Consider the following 8,136-nt stretch of genomic DNA (forward strand, 5'->3'; position numbering starts at 1 on the left):
AGTGCGCGACGTCTTGGGCGGTCCCCCGGTGTGCGTGGCGCAATAGCCGCCCGTACGGCGTGCAGATAGCCGCACTCCGCCCAGCGGTGGGAGGTGGCACCAGAAGCTGCGCCAGAGCCAGCTGAGCCAGCGAACCGGGCATGCTGGAGCTAACGACGCTTGCGGCCGATCGGCCCCGCGTTGTCAAAGTCCGCCCCTTCCGCTAAGCCGGCGAGCGCCCTCTCCCTTGAATGCTAAAGGAGAAGGTGGCCCACGAACCTGTGTGGGAGGTAGAGCTCTGGCTCAGCTCGCCCTCCGCCCCAGCAAGGATGATGAAGATCCTTGAAGCTGAGGGCGGGGCAGAGGTCGCAGCCCGGCTTGCTTCTCCCCACCATCAAACTGGTGGTCACCGTCTTGGGTGACCATCAGCGAGGGGATGCAGCCGGGCTGCCTGATAAAAATCCTTGAAGCCGAGCGATGGCTGAAAGGTACCAACTTCCGCGAAGTTGCGCTCTTCCAACGACAGCAAGACGGAAGCAACGCGGGCGCTCCCCATCCGGGGGCTCGGAAGGTGGAAGGACGCGAAGCATGAGGGGAGTGCGAAGGCATGGCTGCCATCCAAGGGGGTCGCCCCCTTTTTAAAGGCGACTCTCCCCACTTGTGTCCTCAGGCGTCGCGGACTAAGTCTTCACCAACACGCTCCAAGGTCCTCCCCCTACGACACCGGGGCTGGGTCCCACGCGTCATGCGAGCTGGCCCAGGACAGAAGAAGCCAAACCACCACGCACGGTGTGCGTAACTGCCTAGCGGTTACAAGCACTCCTCCACTTTCGCCTAGACCAGCGGGTGAAAGGGCGGACCGCCATGCAGGCGGCATGCAACTGCACCAAGGGGGCGCACCCTTTCGACTTCGACACGTCCAGCATGGAGGCCCAGGCCCACACGTCATGTAACCGGCGCGCCGGTTACTACGTGCGAGAAACTGCACCGCCACTTGCGCCAGTACCGCGCCCTCTCGACTGTGGAACCGGTGCCGTGACTCGAGGCAACCCTGCGCATGGCCCAACAGTGCCAACACATCGGTCACGGGTCAGTCAGCCGCGGGAGAAGGCGCGACGGTCGATATGGCCAAAAGTGGGCCGGCAGTAATGGCAGCGGCAGGCGGGCGGAAGCAGCGATCAAGTCATCTGCAGGCTCACGTCCCCTCCTGGGACAGTGAGGGAACCCTCTCCCACGGCATGAAGACGACGCACCCGTGTTCCGTTCCTCGAACGGCTCACGCACGCACAACGGCTGCCCCGCGAAACACTCGTCCCGTCGCATTAACTCTGCGGCAGGGCAGGCGACACCTTTGGCAGGCGAAGCGGGCGACGCTTCACCTCCGCCATAATGACCGCGTCAAAAAAGGTGCGCCACGTCGTTCAATTTTGTATCCTTTTTTTTCTTCCCCTTTCTCTCTCTTGCTACAGGGACCGGGAAAGGGGATACTGCCAGTTTTGGGAGAACGTTCATCTGCGAGGTTCATGGAAGGAGGGGCTCCAAAAAGTTCCGGCTCCAGATGTTCCGGCTCCCATAGCTACAACTTAAACTACACTACTCCCCATCAGGTCCTCCACTAGCTGCTCCAGATGTTCCGGCTCCCATAGCTACAACTTATGGTGGTACATTCGGATGCAGTCGGTCGTATAACACGTGCACTTCCTCGTGCAAAGTGTTGCAATATGCTTGTAGATTCCCTAGGGATGCACTTAGTTCTGCTACCTGGGCTAGAGCATTTGCCTCACAATCCCAGCCGAAAGAGCGCGAATTTATGACCCAGTCAATAGCCGTGTCTCGTTCCGCAATTTCCTGCTGCAAGCGATTAACCTCCGGTGACAGCTCAGCTATGCGGTGGCTATCTCGCGCACGCTCCCTATTTCCATGGCGTAGTTCTGACGTGAGTCGTTCCACCCTAGCCTCTAGATCCCCTATTGGATCATTGCTTCTGCTGCTGCTCCCATCATGCCTAGGAGCCAACTAGTGTCGGGGCACACCACGAGGTCCGGTTGCCTTTCATTGGGTGGTCTTGGTGTCGGGAAGATTTATTTAGTATAGTTTGAACATGATGCATGCATGACCTAATAATTATGGAACCAACCTTTTCGTAGATCCCATACGTCCTATGTATACTATTATTTGGCACTCTGTTACCCGATTCCAGAGATAAGTTACTACCAGAAAGTGGCAAGATAAGAATGAAAGAATGTTTCAAGGTAAGTATTTAAAAATCTTTTGAAGTACTACGTAATGTCCGAAGAGACGGGCTTCGCTCTGATACCAGCTGTGACGGAACCTCCCAAGGTATTAGGCCCACATACAGAGGTCCTTGTCCTAAGGACCTAAGACCGTCATGCAGGTGCGCATAATGACTCGGCAAGTTTGGTTATCTGTATCTTCATCATACCGCCCAAGAGCGCTTAACCCATCACGCAGACATTACACATAATCGAAGATGAGAACGAGCGGAAAGGATTACAATAATATAATTTACATTCATACCAAAATATATAGAGAGTAATTATTACATAATCGGGTGTTCGAGTGCATAACTTATTATGACATAACTAGGAGGCAAAACACCCTCCCTCAAATAAGTTTAGTGTTCTTCCTCCTGCTTTGGCACCACCTTTGAACAGAAACAGCAGAACTCCGTCGTTTCATCACCTACAACAACATGGGTTCAAAAACCATGAGTACGGAGTGTACTTTCGCAAGTCTTACCCGTCAAAGGAAAAAGACTCTCAAGGATATGCTGGCTTCTAGGAATAAAGGTAAAGCTTATCAACATTCAAAGACCTTGTTTGCATAAAAGCTTACTATGAGTGGATCCTTAAAAAGTCCATTTTTTATCAGGTTAAGTAATTACCTGCATCTAGAGTTCTTTCTATCCTGGATCAAACACTTGGCCTACACTAGTCGTCTTTTATCATCCCTTCAGTTCACTGGATTGCTACTTGTAAGTCAGTGACCAAGTCTTCATGTCCGAGAAGTAACGGTGATCTGAATCGATTAAAACCCAGCTGGGGATCTCCAACCACACGACATATGTAGCACTTAACCCTTGCATATGTCAACTCACCAACGGGTTTCTTAAGACCAGAATGGGTTCACGCCAACCAAGAGCACATATACTCCACTGTCCAGCCTCTTGCCACGGAGGGTACACGCTATTCTCGCCATCTCTCCACTCCCATTGTGTGGTGGCCTTTCTGGTATTGGTCCAACTAAGGCAAAGCTTACCCATGATGAGGCATATGGCCAGTTAAAAAGTCCTCGGTCAGCAGGCTTACATCGGTTCGGTCCTTAATCGACTCAGACGGAGACACTACACCGAGACTCTCTTCTCGTGCAAGTCACCCACACGGTCTTGTCTTTATTATTTAAAACCCAAAGTTTGGTACCAGAAAGAGGTACATCTTTCAGATGTTGAACCCATCATGGCCATGATGGATTCACCATCACAAGTATTTTCTTTGTAAAAATTCCCATCCAATATGAAGCATCACCTTTTGTTTTAAAATAAAACATTTTGTTTTTCTAAAGCAAGGCTAAGCATCATAAAAATCCTTTTCAAAAAAGGGTATCAAGGAATGGTAATCAATTTTATAAGGAAGGAAATGCATCAATAGTTTAGCACACAACTCCTATCACCTAATGCATCATATAATGGTGATAAAGATTTTAAAACCCAAGGAAAGGGATAATTCTCGGCTGGAAGGATTCTTGCCTTGTGTTGCAGGAGGTTCCGGGTCTACTCCACAGATGTCAAAGTTGATGTTATTCTCGGCTGGAGGATTCTCAGCTGGAGTGACAACTTCTTCTTCAACCACAGTCTCTTCCTCGTTTTCTATACATGACAATACATGTATATGAATGCTTATGTGATGTCATGAATATGCAGTTACAATAGAAACATACTAAGTTGTATCTTGAATACAACTTTCCTTCACGGTATACACTAATCACTAGGGTTTCTTAAGTCGGTATTATATCAGTATTAAGCAACTAAACCCTAGGAGGCTAGTTATTGGGTTTGTGACCAAACAGTGTCCAGATCATTTCAATCTTCACTCAAGGTCTTCAATCATCATACTAAGTCTACCCAAAAAGTTTTACCATTTTTGGAGCTACTAAATTATTTCTAAAATCTAAAGGGCTTGGTTTGAACACCTTTAAGGGCTACATAATTCTAGGTTTGGAATAAAAATCTTGGAACTATTTTTATTAAATACTAGATGATTTTAGGAGTCTAGCAAAATTGGTCTCATAAGTTTATCGTTTTTCTACTATTTTCTACATAATTCTTAACTTGCTAGTAAAAAAAAAAGAGAAAACATGAATAGTGCTGGGCTCAATTCAGCCCAAACCAGCCCGCGAACGAGGAAATACGCGCGCGCCCACACCCGCGTTGGTGGCTTTGCGCAGAGGCCCTGTCACACCCGGTTTTGGAAGGTAAACCGAATGCGAACCATGTACGTGCCAGGATCAGAACTCACGTACACAACGATTACATAATTGGACATCATCACACAATGCTTGAATTAAATAGCGGAAAGGTACTTAGTTATATCAAGATGTCTGAGACATCCACAGAGTCTATTACATAAACACAGTGTTCAACAATAATATCAAAGTGCGGAGAAACGAAACGTAGAAGATAAGCCTACACAGGCGTCGGTGTTTCGAGACCGGGGGGTCCCTAAGCCGACGAGTGAATGTCGCCGCGTGCCCCAGCCCAGATGGGTCGACGCGAGCGTGAGCGCGAAGGGGGGAGGCGAGGTGGCCGGAGACCGGCGTGAGAGAGGTGGGAATCCCGCGGCCTTCGTGTTCATCCAGCGCCCAGGTCGGGTGCGCTTGCAGTAGGGGATTACAAGCGTCCACGCGAGAGAGGGAGCGAGCGGCTCCAAGCGAGCGCGTGTCTCGTCCTCGTCCCCGCGCGGCCAACCCTCTCTAAGAGGGCCCTGGTCCTTCCTTTTATAGGCGTAAGGAGAGGATCCAGGCATACAATGGGGGGTGTAGCAGAGTGCTACGTGTCTAGCGGAGGAGAGCTAGCGCCCTAAGTACATGCCGTTGTGGCAGCCGGAGAGATCTTGGCACCCAGCTGGTGTGATGTCGTGGCCGTCGGAGGAGTGCTGGAGCCTGGCGGAGGGACAGCTGTCGGAGCTGTTGAGTCCTTGCTGACGTCCTCTTGCTTCCGTAAGGGGGCTGAGAGCCGCCGTCGTCACAGAGTATGCGGGGCGCCATCATTGCCTATCTGGCGGAGCGAGCCAGATGGGACGCCGGTCTTGTCCCCCGTGGCCCGAGTCAGCTCGGGGTAGGGTGATGATGGCGCCTCCTGTCGACGTGGCTGGTCTGCGCCCTAGGTTGGGCGATGTGGAAGCTCCTCCGAAGCCGAGGTCGAGTCTGTCTTCTATGGCCGAGGTCGAGTCCGAGCCCCTGGGTCGGGCGAGGCGGAGACCGACGGCTGAGGCTAGGGCGGAGTCCGAGCCCCGGGGGTCGGGCGGAGCGGAGTTCGTCGTCTTCTGGGGCTGAGCCCAAGTCCGAGCCCTGGGTCGGGCGGAGCGGAGTTCGTCGTCTTCTGGGGCTGAGCCCAAGTCCAAGCCCTGGGTCGGGCGGAGCGGAGTTCGCCGTCTTCCGGGGCTTAGCCCGAGTCCGAGCCCTGGGTCGGGCGGAGCGGAGTTCGCCGTCTTCCGGGGCTTAGCCCGAGTCCGAGCCCTAGGTCGGGCAGAGCGGAGTTCGCCGTCTTCCGGGGCTTAGCCCGAGTCCGAGCCCTGGGTCGGGCGGAGCGGAGTTTCCTACGGTGCCTGTGGCGGGGCCTGACTGCCTGTCAGCCTCACTCTGTCAAGTGGCACCGCAGTCGGAGCGGCGCAGGCGGCGCTGTCTTTCTGTCAGACCGGTCAGTGGAGCGGCGAAGTGACGGCGGTCACTTCGGCTCTGTCGGCTGGGGCGCGCGCGTCAGGATAAAGGTGTCAGGCCACCTTTGCATTAAATGCCCCTGCAATTTGGTCGGTCGGTGCGGCGATTTGGTCAGGGTTGCTTCTTGGCGAAGACAGGGCCTCGGGAGAGCCGGAAGTATGTTCGTCGCTGGAGGGGGGCCTCGGGCGAGACGGAAATCCTCCGGGGTCGGCTGCCCTTGTCCGAGGCTAGGCTCGGGCGAGGCGTGATTGTGACACCCCAGTGTCACCTAGGGTTTCTCTTAAAAAGCCACACCAAGAGCCATTACTTCCTGTGAACCAAAGTAAGCATGAGCATCAAAATAACTTAAGTGACAAAGAATTCACCAAGTATATGTTTAAAAGTGTCATGATCAAAACAATTGAGTCCTTGAAAAGATAAGAATGTGCAACCCTAATTAAGAACTCTAAGTGAACCCCATGAACAAAATTCAAGAAAATAAGCAAAAGGGAATGAAAAGTTTAAAATTTTGAGTTGAGCCAATAATATAAGTTAAAGTATATTTGATAAGCAACAAGATAGATTGAGAAAGCTTAGCCAAAATAATTCAAGAAAACCCCCAAATCAAGCTTCTTTTGTTGGGACTCATTGGGAATTCTGAATTTCAGAATTCTGAAATTCAGACCTTGAGCCAAAGATCAGGGATGTTCACCTTGATCCCTAACTCGAATCCTAATGGCCCCATTGACAAATTTGTGTCTAACTAACCCCTCTGTCGTGTGCCAGAAGATGGCATTGGGACGCGAGCCCTAGACACGACAAAACTTGGGATTTGCCTCGGGTTTGGGCAGGGAGACAGACCAGATTTCCTGGCTCCATATCTCTGCAACCAGTAGGCAAAATCCTATGACCTCCACACAAGAATGGTAGCTTGTAGGGAGGAGAAGAGGTTTTGTGCACTGACCCAGGCGAGAGCAGGCTCGGATGAGCGACCACACGCGCCAGAGCTTGGGCAGAACGCACGGGCACACGTGTTCGACCCTGGTCGGCACGCCAGAGCTCGCCCAACCCGCGCGCGCGCTCGCCCCGGCGTCCGGTCAAGTCCGCCGCGCGCCCACGCCCTCGGCCGTGCCCGCCCGCGCCTATAAAGCCTCCCCGGGCGCACCTCTCTTCGCCCCGCACTCACCCTCATCGGCCAGCCACCGTTCCTTAGCTCCAGCGAGCGTATTTCCGCCCGCCATTGCCGCCAGAGCTACGGCCGTCGTGGCCAGCCCACTCCAGCCGCCCTCCAGCCCAACCTGTGCTTCGGCTAGCTCCGCCAGTAGCCCGTGAAGCTCGCCAAGCCCTCGGACCCGACCGGACTTCACCGGAGGCCCGAGATCAACCTCACCGGACTTCGGTCTTCCGTCGCCGCGCGTGGACCGAGCTATCCAGTGAGTCTCCGCCCAATTCCTTTCGCTCATGTCTTCTCTGGCATCCCGTGGATCTCCCTGACCCATTTGATTGAACTATCTCGCCGTGACCAGGCCGGTCTCCTCGCCGCCGACGAGCATCCCCGCCTGCGCGCGTGGACCGACCAACTCCGGCCATCTCCGTTGACGTTCCGCACACCGTTGTGATCCCCGCGACCTCCCCTTCGCCCTCGACCACTTCACCGGAACAGTCTCGCCGCCGGTAAGCCCCTCCGCCCTTTTCTTCGCCGCGGCTACTGTTTGAGGTAGAAGAAGGACCTCGGGTTAGGTTCTGTAGAACCCGAGGGGTTTTCTGTAATGTCAGCGACTCATATGAATAGTAACCTAAGGACTGATTCGCGAGGAAAACTTAGAAAAACCGCCAGGGACCCCAGTGCAAAGTGGTTTTTCCCTTTTATCAATTCTGTTATTCTTTTTAAATAACCAAAGAACTTAGAAAATTCATAACTTGATGAAATCTTAATGAAAAGCTGTCAAACCAATTTTGCTAGCTCTGGAATATTATGATCTATCATTTAAAATTATTGAACTATATGCTTTCTGTTCTAAATTTTAGAGCTTAAAATTAAAAACAGAAACCCTCTAAACCTTGTTTAATTAAGGAAAATTAGTTTTTCTTCTGTACTGAGCTTAAGAAAATTTGTAGATGCTTATACCCTAATTAGACATTGTTTAAAAATAGTAGAATCCCCAGCATTAGAGATTATGATGTAGTTATTCATTTAAAGCCATTTTGTCCACAACTTAGAGA

This window comes from Zea mays, chromosome 7, assembly GCF_902167145.1.
Source record: "Zea mays cultivar B73 chromosome 7, Zm-B73-REFERENCE-NAM-5.0, whole genome shotgun sequence".
In the NCBI taxonomy this organism is placed as follows: domain Eukaryota; kingdom Viridiplantae; phylum Streptophyta; class Magnoliopsida; order Poales; family Poaceae; genus Zea; species Zea mays.